Source organism: Panthera onca, chromosome E1 (genome assembly GCF_046562875.1).
Source record: "Panthera onca isolate mPanOnc1 chromosome E1, mPanOnc1 haplotype 2, whole genome shotgun sequence".
Taxonomy (NCBI): Eukaryota; Metazoa; Chordata; class Mammalia; order Carnivora; family Felidae; genus Panthera; species Panthera onca.
The window spans coordinates 2,889,879-2,902,816 of NC_138352.1; the positions used below are offsets into that span (position 1 = coordinate 2,889,879).

The 12,938-nt window shown below is 56.8% G+C and overlaps 1 protein-coding gene across 1 annotated transcript in view; it reads right to left on the reverse strand.

Moving 5' to 3' along the window:
* The window catches only part of CACNG4 (calcium voltage-gated channel auxiliary subunit gamma 4), a 58,443-nt gene that overhangs the window by 11,213 nt on the left and 34,292 nt on the right, over positions 1 to 12,938 (reverse strand). The gene's annotated exons all lie outside the window — the stretch shown is intronic.

A 12,938-nucleotide genomic window follows, 5' to 3' on the forward strand; every position in this document is an offset into this window, starting at 1 on the left:
CCCCGCTCTGGCATCCCTGGTCTGGCGCGGGGATGGGCACACAGAGAAGCACCAGATGGAGGGCGGCGTGCCCCAAAGGTGACCGTGGTCTGTGTGTGAACGTGTGTAAGAGTGATAGGCACACCATCAGTCACCAAGCAGGGACAAGGGGCATCAAGCAGGACATGCCATCCCCTGTCCAAGGCGACTGCAGAGCCATCTTGAGAGATGACAAAGAATTTGCCCCTGGGAACAGGTGGAGGGGACTTCCAGGGAGAGGAGGAAGCCGAGAAAAGGCAGGGCTGGGGTCAGAGCCTGGGGAGCGGCGGTTAGTTTGGTGGCTGGACTCAGAAGGCCCCGTAGAGGGGGCGGGGCTGGGGGCCGTGCGGCGGTAGGTATGGGTCTGGGTCAGGGGAGCTAGGATAAAATCTGCCACCATGGTGTCTGTGTCCTTCCCCTTTCTCTCTCTTTTTAATTTTTTTTAATGTTTATTTATTTTTGCGAGAGAGAGACAGAGCACGAGCTGGGGAGGGGCAGAGAGAGAGGGAGACACAGAATCCGAAGCTGTCCGCACAGAGAGCCCGACGCGGGGCTCGAACCCACAAACCGCGAGATCATGACCCGAGCTGACTCACTCAAGGTGATGGAGGGAAGAAAACCTGCAGCCAGAGAAACTTCCAGAAAGGCCGGGACCACCCCCCTGCCTGGTTTCCCTTCCCTACTCTGAGAAGTAGCCTCCGCAGAGAGGGAGGCAGGACGTCCTGGGTACTTTCGTAACTGCAGGAGGAGAAGCCGGTCGTCCCTTCCAGAAGCTATCGTCCAGCTCTCCTAGCAGCTGCTCCCCTGCAGTCTGGGGGCGCCCAGCGCAGAAGCGGACACGGGCGGAGAGCGGGGCACACAGGGCTCCAGGCCCCGCCCCGCAGGCCAACCCCCTCGTGCCCGGTTCAGCCTCTCCGCTTCGGCAAGGAGCTCCTCTTGACGACACTGTGTGGCTGGGGTTGGGGCTGTTTCCAACTGGGGCCAATTCTTGCTCTGCAGCTGTTGCCAAGCGTCCTGCTGGCCTCCCGCAGCCCAGCCTGACCTCCCGGTTGGAAGCACAATGTCAGAAGCAGGGTCTGCGCCCGACTGGCATCGGTCTCTCCATACTTCCCACGGAGAGGGCTCAGGGGACACGGCCCTCCCACCCGTTGGCCGGTTAACGGGCCAGACGTTCCCCTCTGTCGATTTCCTTAGCTGCTGCCTCCAGAGGGCGGGGGTGCCGGGTGAACACCCCTGCCTCCTAAAGGCCCGCGGGCCTCGAGGGCCATCGGTGGGAGGGCCGGGTTTGGTCAGGGGACGGTGACGCCCCCAATGGGATACGCTTCGACGGTGTTCTCCGTGCCAGGCCAAGCAAGAACGACCTCATCTCCTCATCTGTACAATGGGTACAACCACAGGCTTCCTCTCCTGGGGCTCTTGGGAGAATCACAAGAGGCAATGCTTGAAAGGCACTCAGATGATTCTTGGCCCCTGGTGATGGCTCAGGGAAGGTTCACCAGTGCTGGACCCAGAAGTCACCCCCTGCCCCTGCTCTCTTCCCTGAGTGCCTGGGGTTGGTGGAGAGCCACGAGAGGCTGTGAGGGGCAGGAAAAAGCATGACGGTAGGCCGGTGGTGTCAGGGTGGCCGGGAAGCGGGACACACGGAGGCCAGAGTGGGCCAGTCACGCTCTCCCCCAGATCCCGATTCGAGACGTTCGTGGAAATACAGAGCAAGGGTTTTCCAGGCATGGCTGTGGGCCAGGCGGAGCTCTTGACGCCTTCTCCCTCTCCCCACACACTGTTTGGGGGCTACCTTGTAGGTCTGAACAAATTTACCAAGTCACACACACGCCTGTTGGAACAAGTCAAATACTTGAGAGGCTGACGCGAAAAGGTTAATCAAATCACCTCTTTCCAGACTCGTTTTCCAGAGGCCAACCAGTCTGCTGTGTATCTTCCCACACCTTCCCGTGCGCACACCTACTCGCGAACATGTATGTGAGGCTCTCCCCACTTTTCTAAGTTTATTTTTTTATTTTGAGAGAGAGAGAGAGCGAGCTTGTGAGAGAGTGTGCAAGTGAGAGGGGGAGGGGCAGAGAGAGAGGGAGAATCTCAAGCAGGCTTCTCCCTCTCAGCACAGAGCCGGGGGGCTCCTACTCACCAACTGTGAAATCACGACCTGAGCCGAAACCAAGAGTCAGATGCTTAACTGGGTGAGCCACCCAGGGGTCTCCGCCATTTTTTTTATTAAAAAAATTTTTTTTCAATGTTTATTTATTTTTGAGGGAGAGAGAGACAGAGCATGAATGGGCGGGGGGGGGGGGGGGGAGAGACCCAGAGAAAGAGGGAGACACAGAATCCAAAGCAGGCTCCAGGCTCTGAGCTGCCAGCACAGAGCCCGACGTGGGGATCGAACTCACGAACCGTGAGATCATGACCTGAGCCGAAATCAAGAGTCAGATGCTTAACCGACTGAGCTACCAGGTGCCCCACGGTCTGTTTCTTTTTATTGAACAGCAATATTGCATAGCATGGATGTACCACAGTTTGTGACATCTGATTGTTACTAGTGATTATACCTATGATGTTTAGCTATTTCTAATAATGTTGCTATGAACATTCACGTACACGTTTTGGGGTGAACCTAACATTTTCATTTCTCTGGGGTAAATGCCCAGGGGTACAATTGCTGAGGTTTGTTTTATAAGGGACTGATAAATGGATTTTAAGGATGGCTCTATCCCTATTTTTTGAACAGAATTATTCACCACCCTTCACTCCATAACCTGCTTTTTTCATTTAACAACACATACAAAAATCTTTCCAGGTCAGAGCCTATAGATTTGACTTAGAGAAAACCAACTTTTGTGTATTAAAAATTTTTTTTAATGTTTATTTATGAGAGACAGAGCACAAGTGGGGGAGAGGCAGAGACAGAGAGGGACACCCAGAATCTGAAGCAGGTTCCGGGCTCCGAGCTGTCAGCACAGAGCCCGATGCGGGGCTCGAACCCACCAACCACAAGATCATGACCTGAGCTGAAGTTGGATGCTAGGCTGAGCTGCCCAGGTGCCCGAACTTCTATTTTTCATAAAAGAAATAAATTGATACTCATCCAACAGTTGCTGAAAACCCTAGAGAGAAATACTAAAGAGACTAGGGAAATAAAGCTTGCTCCAACACTGCTAATGTGGAAGAGAAATATGCTTTGGCAGAAATGAGGCAAGAAATATATTTATATATTCCATCGGAAAGCAAAACTCAGGTTTTGAACTGTTAGCTTGCATACAGATGCCCTGGCTCCAAATGTCCCTTCAATTTTGCTGAAATCAAACTCTACATTTAGGAGGGCTATTTTGCATTGGATAGAAATTGTATGCCATAGTCCAACATATTGCCTGTTATTTAAGACATATTCTTTTTAGTGGCTGCATAGCCATCCATAGTTAACGGAGTATCAGTTCAGCTATACCGTGCAATCCCTTTCTCGGGGCTGTGTGCACACGCTGTCGATCACACGTACATACAACTGTGCTCGGAGATACATTGAATACCTGCATGCAAGTCTCACTCTTCCACTAATAAACTCCTTCCCCTTCCTTTCTTCTCTCCTCCCTTCCTTCCACACCCAGCTCTTATGCGCACGCTGAAGGAATGGGCATCACTGTGCTTTAATTATATCCCACCCCACCCCGAAGGACGTGTTGAAATACTAATCATTGGTACCTGTGAATGTGCCTTTCGTTAGAAACAGGGTCTTGAAGATGTAATCAAGTTAAGATGAATCCGGGGGGAGGGGGGCCCTGAACCCAGCGACTGTCGACCTTATTTTAAAAAAAAAATTTGTAATGTTTATTTATTCGAAGGTGGGGAGGGGCAGAGAGAGAGGGAGACACAGAATCCGAGGCAGGCTCCAGGCTCCGAGCTGTCAGCACAGAACCCGACGTGGGGCTCGAACTCATGGACCGCGAGATCATGACCTGAGCCGAAGTAGGATGCTTAACCGACTGAGCCACCCAGGCGCCCCGCCAGGGCATTCCATTTTTCAACGGCTTTAGTGTTGAAGTTCCTGAAAGATCACCTGCCTCCATAAAACTCCATCCAGTGGCGCGGTCTATAATCCCTGGGAATAAGACCATCCCTCTATCACGGGTGGGGCCCCTCAAATCACTGAAGGGAAGAATTGTGTCCTACCGGATGGAAGCGAAACTACTTGCCGGCTGCCCAGGATGCGCAGGTGAGGCCCAAAGCTGAGGACAAGGGATGCCCTACCAGCTGCCAACAGCTGGCACTAGATGCTTCCCCAGCCACACCTTATTAACAGGCAGGAAGCTTGACCCCACCCCCGGTCTAAAGAAGGGGGGCTGTGGAGAAGAAGGCACCGCCTGTCTTTGGTACGCGGACAGTGAAAGAGGTTGCTCCCTTCCCCAGAGTCAAGAATTTGGGTTATTTTCCCTGAATGAACGTCTTCTCCACATCCAACATCTTCCGTTCCTTCAATCGTGTCTTCACTGATGTCTCCAGGAGGCTTCTCCAGCCTGGCCCCCTGCTCTGCTCTGGGTCGACTTCCAACTCTGGGTGCCCAGAAGCACAGCTCCCATCACCAAGCCCAATGTTTCAGAGCACAGTGGAGCTGTCCCCTCCTCTCTTCTGGACTCTATGCTTCTGTTGATGGGACCTGGTGTCGACTCAGGCTCCCAGGAGTTTTTCCTCAAGAACTGACTCACGTTCCCCCAACCTGTTTTTTCTTGAGTGGAGTGTCTATTCCTAAGGACTTCACATTTATCCCTGTCAAGTTTAATTTTGTTTGTGTTGGCCCAAGGCATCTGATAGGAAGAAAATTAATGGCTGATGTGAGAGGGAAGAGAGAAAGTCATTTCCAGTCCACTTCACGTGCGTTCTCTCCCTGTGAGCAGGCTGTTTGCCATGTTAGCTATTAAGTGATATTTACGGTGGTTAATTATGACGTCCTGAATGGGCCACATTGCAGGAATCCCGAGCCACTCCTGGGGTCGCCGGCCTGTTCTCCCAGAGACACGGTGGCCCTCTCCCTCCTGAGGGTCAGGAAAACCACTGGGGTGACGAGGCTTTGTTAGTCACGTGGCCCCAGTTATTTCTTCATCTGTAACACTCAGGAATTGGGCTGGAGGGAGGCTCTCCTGCTCTGAGATCCTAGGACTCCTTTGTGTAGAAAAGATATGGGGGTGTGTGCATATGTTAACGCAGCCCTTTGTCTACGGGCATCATAAACCACTTTTGTGAGAGGTATTTCTAAAGGCATAGGAAACATCTGGAAAGAAATATGCTTAAAACGTCCAGGGTTTTATTTCTGGGTGATAGGGTTATGTGTGAATTAAAGCTAGCTTCTTTACGTCCCCCACCCGTGCCGCCCCCCGAGTTTCCTACGATGTCTGAGGACGAACCATCAGGGCTTACTGAAGGGAGGAAAAAGAAAGGGAACCTTTGATTCTTAGCGAAAATGTAACAGCCCTCCTGAACTGGCCACAGATCCGCTCAGACGTGGCAGCGGGTTGAGCGGGGTGGGAGCCGTGGGGGTGGGCACGGCGCGAGAGGCATTGTCGCCTCTCATCGGTGAGTATCCCCACTGCCCTCCTTCCAGGGTGTGCCCCCCTCTGCAGCGAGGGCGACCGGCCCCCACGACTTGGGGACTCTCAGCGCTGAAACCGCAGAAAGTCCCAGGCAACGCAGGAGGAGTAGGTCACCACATGAGTCATTTCAGGAATGCTAGCATCTGACATAAGCCTCCGTCTCGGGCCACTCCAGAGGCCTCTTGTAATTAGGGGAATCCCGGACAAAAGAATGGTAGAGGGCGCCACTGATAACGGTGATCATTCGCGTGCTCCTTGATCGCTTGCAAAGCATTTTCCAGAAGTCTGACTTCATCCGATCGTCGCCAACGCTCGAAGCAGCCACGGACACCTGTTGAGAGCACAGACACCCTTTGCCCCACCTCCCACTTGTCCGCCCATCTCTGACTGGCCATTCATGGAGGCAGGGACCAGCTCTGGGCAGGCGTCTCCTGCTGGCACCTTGATTCAGCCACACCGGTTATTTCTTGCTTTTCGCCCTGGGCCCTGGGTCGGCTGCCTGTGGGGGGAGCTGCCCTGCACGCCCCCACGGAGAGCTGGAAGATGGAGGGGTGAGCCCCCCGCCCAGGGTAACCTGGGAGCTGGCGGACGGATGTGCCCGTCTCCCGACCTTGGGGTCCGTCCCACCTGCTTTCTGGGGCGGCTCCCCGCAGGACCCGGCCGAGTGACGGTCAGCTCAGGGACGCCCCGGGCACCGGCTTTCCCTCTGTGTCCGTCCCGCCCTCCCCAGCCGTCCCCCGTGCCCTCTCCCTAGGACCGTCGCCCAAGGCGCACCGCCAGCACGCAAGCCCTGGGCTCAGGCAAGGAGGAAGACGCTCCAGTGCTGAGCGCGTTCTGTGCATCAGCCCATTTCGTCTTCGCCACGTCGCTGCTTTGAAGACGGGAGGAAGAGGCTGAGCGATGTTGGAAGGCCAGCCTCACTGCAGATGCCCAGTTCCGAGCCACCAAGCATTCGGCCTCAGCTGGTGAGTCTTCTTTGCTCCCTTTTAGAGACGAGGCCTGGTGTGCACGAGGCAGAGCGGCGGCCCCTGGAATCCACCTCCTTGGCGTTGCATCCCTGCCGCTCCCTTTCTAAGACCCCTCAGCAAGCGCGGGAGGCGCTTCTGATGCAGTGTGGGCCGCTGGTCTGCCGCCCCGGGACAGATGAGGACGGGCAGCCACACGGCAACCAAGAAGGCGGGGTGGGCTTCAGGGAAGCGGTCTCCTGACGCCCAAGCCACAGGCGATGGGATCTCCAGGCCGTGGAAACGGCCGCTCTGGCTCGGCAGGGACGGCGGGAAGGTGGGAAGGCGGCCTGACACGGCCAGGCCCCTTTGGGCCCAAAGACAGGAGGGCTGTGAACATCCAGCACAAGGGGCACGCGGATGGGGGTGCCGAGTGGGGCTTTTTCTGCACCACTCGTCCCCCAACGGTATTTTCACTGAGGACGCTGTTGTGCCGGACGTGTTCACTGAGGCAATATCCTCGCCCTCATGGAGCAAGGTCCTGGGGCACCGACGACACAAGAAGATAAGAGAAATGACCACTAGTATCGTTTCGGGCGGTGGCAATGGGCTGGAAGGCAGGGGAGGGCATCAGAGGCACTTGGATTGTAGGCTTCTGTCCTGAAGTTATGGCTGGGCTCAAAGCTGGGGTCGGGGGGGCGAGTGCGGGGTCCTAGATGTCCCTGCAGGGCTGTTCAGACACAGGATGGCACGGCACCCTCATCCCCGCCGCCCCCGCCTTCCTGGGTCAAGCTGCCCCCAGCCTGGACCCCAATTCCCGTGGGAAGGGGCGGGAGCAGCTTGTAGGACAGAAACGCTGTATGTTTCCAGGAGGATACAGGCCATTCCGGAAAGGACCCAGGACCTCGGGAAGGGAGTGGAGAGCGGAGGGGAGGCAAGGCTTTGGCCAGGCTGATGGGCGGGGAGGTGGGGAAGAGTATTATCCTCACGGGTAAAAAAGGAGTATTATCCTTTTTTTTTAAGAATAGCAGCAAGGATTTACTTAGCGCCGATCAGGTGCCAGGCACTAACTCAAGTACCTGTCGTTTATTAACTCAGTCCATCGTCAGAGTGACCCCGCGAGGTAGAGAGGATAAGACCATTTGCTACTAAGTGTCCTAGCTGGGATTCGAACCAGGGCCGCCCGGCGTCAGGGTCCATGTCCTTGCCTCCCTCACTCTGGAGGCAGGAAGCGGTATGTCCTCAGAGCTACAACTAGTTCCGGTCAGTTGGAGCATGATGTGAAAGTGCGGGTCCCCATCCCCCTCTGGTGGCAAGACAACTTGTTTTCCTAGACTTTGGGGCGAAAGGCACCGGCTGATACTTGAGGCCGGAGGGTGGGGTGCTCGGGCTGGAGGCAGGGTAACCCAGGGCCCTAGACCGGTCAGGACGGTGGTAGCGGGGGGCAGAGCTTGGCTAAGGCTGGGATTTTGGCTTTTTTTTTTATTTGAGAGAGAGAGGGAGAGAGAAAGAGCCTTAAGCAGGCTCCACGCTCAGCACTGAGCCTCACTTGGGGCTCGTCGATCCCACAACCCTGGGATCATGACCTGAGCCAAAATCCAGAGTCGGTCGCTCAACCGACTGAGCCACCCAGACGCCCCAAGGCTAGGATTTTTGAGGTGCACTGATATGTACACGGGAGACGCTTTGGTGAACAGCACAAGCCAAAGGCACAGAGAGGGGCAAAGGTGTGCAGGGAGGCCAGCCTTAGGTTCTGGAACCTCAGACGGTGTGGTCTGGGTGGCAAGCAGCAGTGGGGGAGGCGGAGGCAGAAGAGGCCGGAACTGGGTGTGGGGGTCTCACTGGAAAAGCTGAGGAGATGGGGCTTTACTGCACGGTCCCCAAGGGGGTGACCCCTGGTGGGCAACAGCCACTCTGGAAGGGATGCGCATGGGGTGAGGGTGGCGAGGGGTGGAGAAAGGAGGCTGCATAGGGCAATGCAAGCAGTGCACTTCATTTGGGGAGGCCCTGTTTCCCGTCCTTTGATGTGTGTGCAGATGAGGGAGGGACCAGAGGTCCGGCCGGAAGTGACTTGGGCACCATCATGCCAGCTTGGAAGGGCAGTGTGTTCCCATTCCCGGGGCTGCTGTAACAAAGTACCGCAAGCTGGGGGGCCCGACCAACAGAAATTCACCGTCTCTCAGTGCTGGAAGCCAGAAGGCCAAGGTAGGAGAGGGCTCTGAGGGAAATCCATTCTGGGTCCCCCCCTAGCGTCAGCGGTTGGCAGCCATCTTGGCAGTTATCAGCCTGTAGAGGCATCACCTTGATTTCTGCCTTCAGCTTCACACAGTCTTTTCCGTGTGCAAGTCTGTCTCCAAATTTACCCTTTTCTTAAAAAAAAAAATGGTTTTTAACGTTTGTTTATTTTTGGGGGTGGGGGAGGGGCACAGAGAGAGAGGGAGACACGGAATCCGAAGCAGGCTCCAGGCTCTGAGCTGTCAGCGTGGAGCCCGACGCGGGGCTTGAACCCACGATTCATGAGATCGTGATCTGAGCTGAAGTCGGACGCTTCCCCGACAGAATCGCCCAGGCGCCCCAAATTTCATAAAGATGGCAGCCATACGGTTTAGGGCCTATGCTCATGACCCCATTATAACTTGATTATCTCTGTAAAGACCCTACCTCCAAATAAGGTCTGACGTACCGGGGGGTAGGACTTCCACATCGGAATCTGAATTCTCCCCCGCAAGCTCCTCACTTTCCCCACCTCCGGCTCCCTTGATCCGTCCCCCCCCCCCCCCCGCCCAGACTTCTCTCCTGATTTCTTCCACCTCCACGACTGCGTCTCCAGAGAACCCTCCCGATGGCTGTGATTTCCCACTTGGCACGCTCTGGTGTCCTCCCACGCGCTGGCCTCTCTCCAGCTGCAGCGAGGCGGGCTGTTGGGAAACCACTTTATGGGCTCCCGGAGAGCAACTGCAGGCTTGAAGAGGCAGCATGGGCTGGACTGGACTTTCCTGGGGGGTGCCCCCGCCCCCCAGCTTGTGAGTGGCTCTCCGTGAGACCCCCTTAAGCCACCATGACCTTCCGTTTCTTCATCCAGCTTGTGTTTAGTGAGCACCTGCTACATGCTGGACGCCGGACCCTCGGAAGCAGGAGTGCCTGCTCACCAAAAAACTCACGTCCTCTTTTTAGTGGATGCAGGGCCGCCCCGTCTTCCTCGGCGTCCTTTGCAGTCAGATGCGGCCGCGTGACCGAGCCGGTGAACGGAGTGTGAGTGGAGGTGATGCGTGTGCCCTTTCTGGACAAATCTCTGGAGAAGTGGGTGCAGCCCTCCATCTCCATACCCCCTCCCCCACCAGTCACGCGTGGCTCCACGCGTCGGAAAGGGCTCGAGTCCCCGAACCCGATTGTGGAGGAAAGCTAAGAGGACTGTCCACTTTGAACTGTGACACGAGCGACAAATACACCTCGATCATGTTGAAGGCACTGCCCGTTCGGGTGGGTTTCGGTCGCTGCAACAGCAGTACAAGAAGAGAACAAGGCGGATGTGACCTCTGCCATCCCGGAGCTTTCCAGTTACGTCGGCAGTTACGATTGAGGGGAGAGGTCTGAACGAGGAGTCCGGAGAGCGCTTCATCGAGGACCTGACCTGGGCTGCCGAGTGGATGTCGGGAAAGCTTTTCCTGATCCGGAAACTGGAGAAATACTTTTATGATCTTTCCGAGCCAGAGTGAGGCCCGATGAGACCCATGTGGGCCAAAGCACTTTGAGAAGGATACACCCTGGTGATGTTGAGGGCGAATATATAGTTTCTCGGGGTTGTCTTCAGACCGGACCCGAGCCTTCCGTGTCCTCTCCACGGCCAAGTGCTTGGGATGCAGAGCCTGGGCAGTCTCTTTGGGCTTCATGACACCTGCCACCAGTGCCTGGGGCACATTTCACACATGTTCTTCCTTCTTTCCACAGCCTTAGCTCAGAGTCATCGCGGGTGCCTCCTTGCGCCTACAGGATCCGTTCGGGATCTTTCCTTTGACGGAGACCTGGTCCGTCCATTCGACTCTTTGCCCATCCTTTCTTTTAACTCAGTATTCGTGGATTGAGGCCAGGCCCCGTGGGAGCCCAAAGACGTGGCTCCTGCTGGCAAGAACTTACAGCCCAGTCGGGGGGGTGAGTGCATACATCACCTGAAAGCAAGTGAGCCGGTGACATGTGCTATGAGGGAAGTTGGGGGGGGGGGGTGGGGTGGGCGGTTCATGGAGTTTCAAAGGATTAAAGAGACGTGCTGGATGGGGTGTCTGGGACAGCTCCGGGGAGTGAGCTTCTGGAAGAAAGCGCACATGGTGAGGGGAAACTGAGGCTGAAAAGGGTAGGCGGGGCTCCAGTCATGGAGGTGTCTGCATCACCCCGTGAGGGGACTGGGTCTCACGCCGTGGGCGCCGAGGCGGCCCTGGGAGCTTTCCTGCAGCTGGAGTAGGCCTCCTCCTGACTAATTCAGGGAGCCCGGGTCCCCGGGGGCTCTGCGTGTCTGTGATCTTATTTCCCGCCTGGCTGGCTGGACGGTGACCTGTTAGGCTTGCGCCCCGGCCCAGGGGCCCCTTGGCGGGGGTCTCCTGTGCCTCCCAGAGGGGCCCAGCTGCTGGGGGAGTGCAGGCTCCGCTCCCCCGGGGTTAACAGTCTCCCCTTCATGCTCCCCTCACATAGACGCCTTGTGAGGAGGGACGCATTTAAACTCTGGCCTCAGCTCGCAGCTTCCTGCAGCTGCCAGGAGCGTGAGGCGGGGAGGCCGTTGGGGGACCCGGGCCTCCGCCTGCCTCGCCCCTCGCCCACCGTGGGCCACAAGGAGAGAGCCACGTCGAGGGGTGACGGGTTCCGACCGAGAAGAACGGCTTGCACAGCAACTTGGACCCGGACGGGCCTCTTCCCTCGGCTCTCATCTGCATAACCAGATGGCGGGGGCAGGGGCGGGGGCGTGGGGCTCTGTCTCCAAGACGCTTCTTCCTCCTCCATCTCACAGGCGAGGTGAGCTGCGAGGTCCAAAAGGGTGTCTCCCTGGAGTAGCAGGGTGTGGAAGCGGGGCCGGTGGCGCATTTGTGACAGAGGTCCCTCTGGTCGTCGGCAACGGAAGGAAGACGGCACCTGTTTCGACGGGGCGAGACTCCCGTTCAGTGCCTGCTGGGCTCCGCTTCACGCTCCTTCCCCCAGGCAGTGGGGTTCCCACAGAGAACTCTACCTGTGCCCTCACACCCTGTCTCTGTAAACCAGGGACCCGGAGAGCAAAGTTACTCTGGTAAACTGAGGCAGCTCTTTAGACCTGGATTCTAAGGATCTTGGGCTTGCACAGCTGGGCAGTGACTCGGGGTGGGGGAGGATGGGGACAGGAAGGGCGGGCCACGTGCCTGGCGCTGAGCCCATCCCGAGGCTGTGATGTACCTCCTGAGCGTACCTGTGGAGGGTGTCTTTCTCTGGGATGGGTCCCTCACACAGAGTTCTCCCCGGTGGCCACGCTGGATGGCTCTGTCCCCGGCTGGAAATCCTGGGCACACAGTTGGCCCAAGAGCCCGGCCAGTGAGAAGCTCTTTTGAGAGTCCGGATTTGGGATCAAAAGCAGAGGAGACCCAGGGGCCAAGGGACCTTGGGGAGCTCACGAACAGGGTGTCCTCAGTGGCCTGCTGTTAAACCGCCTCAATCCCTTGGACCCTCTACATCCAATAAAGTCCTCTTTGGGGAGGCAGCCGGAAGAAGTTGGTTTCTGTGGCTGCAACCAAGAGAATCCCAACCCCCCAGCCAACTGCGCCTTCATCGGGGGAAAGAGATTCCAACCCAGTTTTTGTGGGCTCCGGGGGCCGGTCATTCTTCATTCTTCTGGGTAAGCGTGCAATGCTTTGGCAAGACACGAAAAGGAGCCCAGGCTCCTGGGAGACCAGAGAGCCCAGGGGACAGGAGGGACACTGCGTCGGCAGACAGGAATGCCGAAGGCCGGGCCCCGTGCTGCCAGGTGGAAGTCGTGTGTCCTGTGAACTTCGCCCTCTCGAGGCCTCAGTCCCCTGGGAGAACCCTCATCAGCCCAGTTAATTATACAGCATCCCTGTTTCCTCATCTATAAAGCAGGGATAATGGACCTCACACAGTTGCCATGAGGAATAAGGAAAGGAGACCGCGTGAGGCCACCATGCAGAAGGTTCCCCATAAATGGTGGTGTCTCCTCCCACCTACTGGTGGCCAATAAACCAAAGTCTCCTCCCCCATGAGCCTTTTTTGAGGACCCCAGAGATGGCTCTTGGGCCCCCAGGCTCCACCTGCCCCTGCACCCTGGCCCTCTGGCAGGAAATGGGAGCCTGGCCTCCCTCATGCACCATCCCGAATCTCTCCTGTCACTTGGTGAGTTCTTCAAGAACCCAAGCGCCAG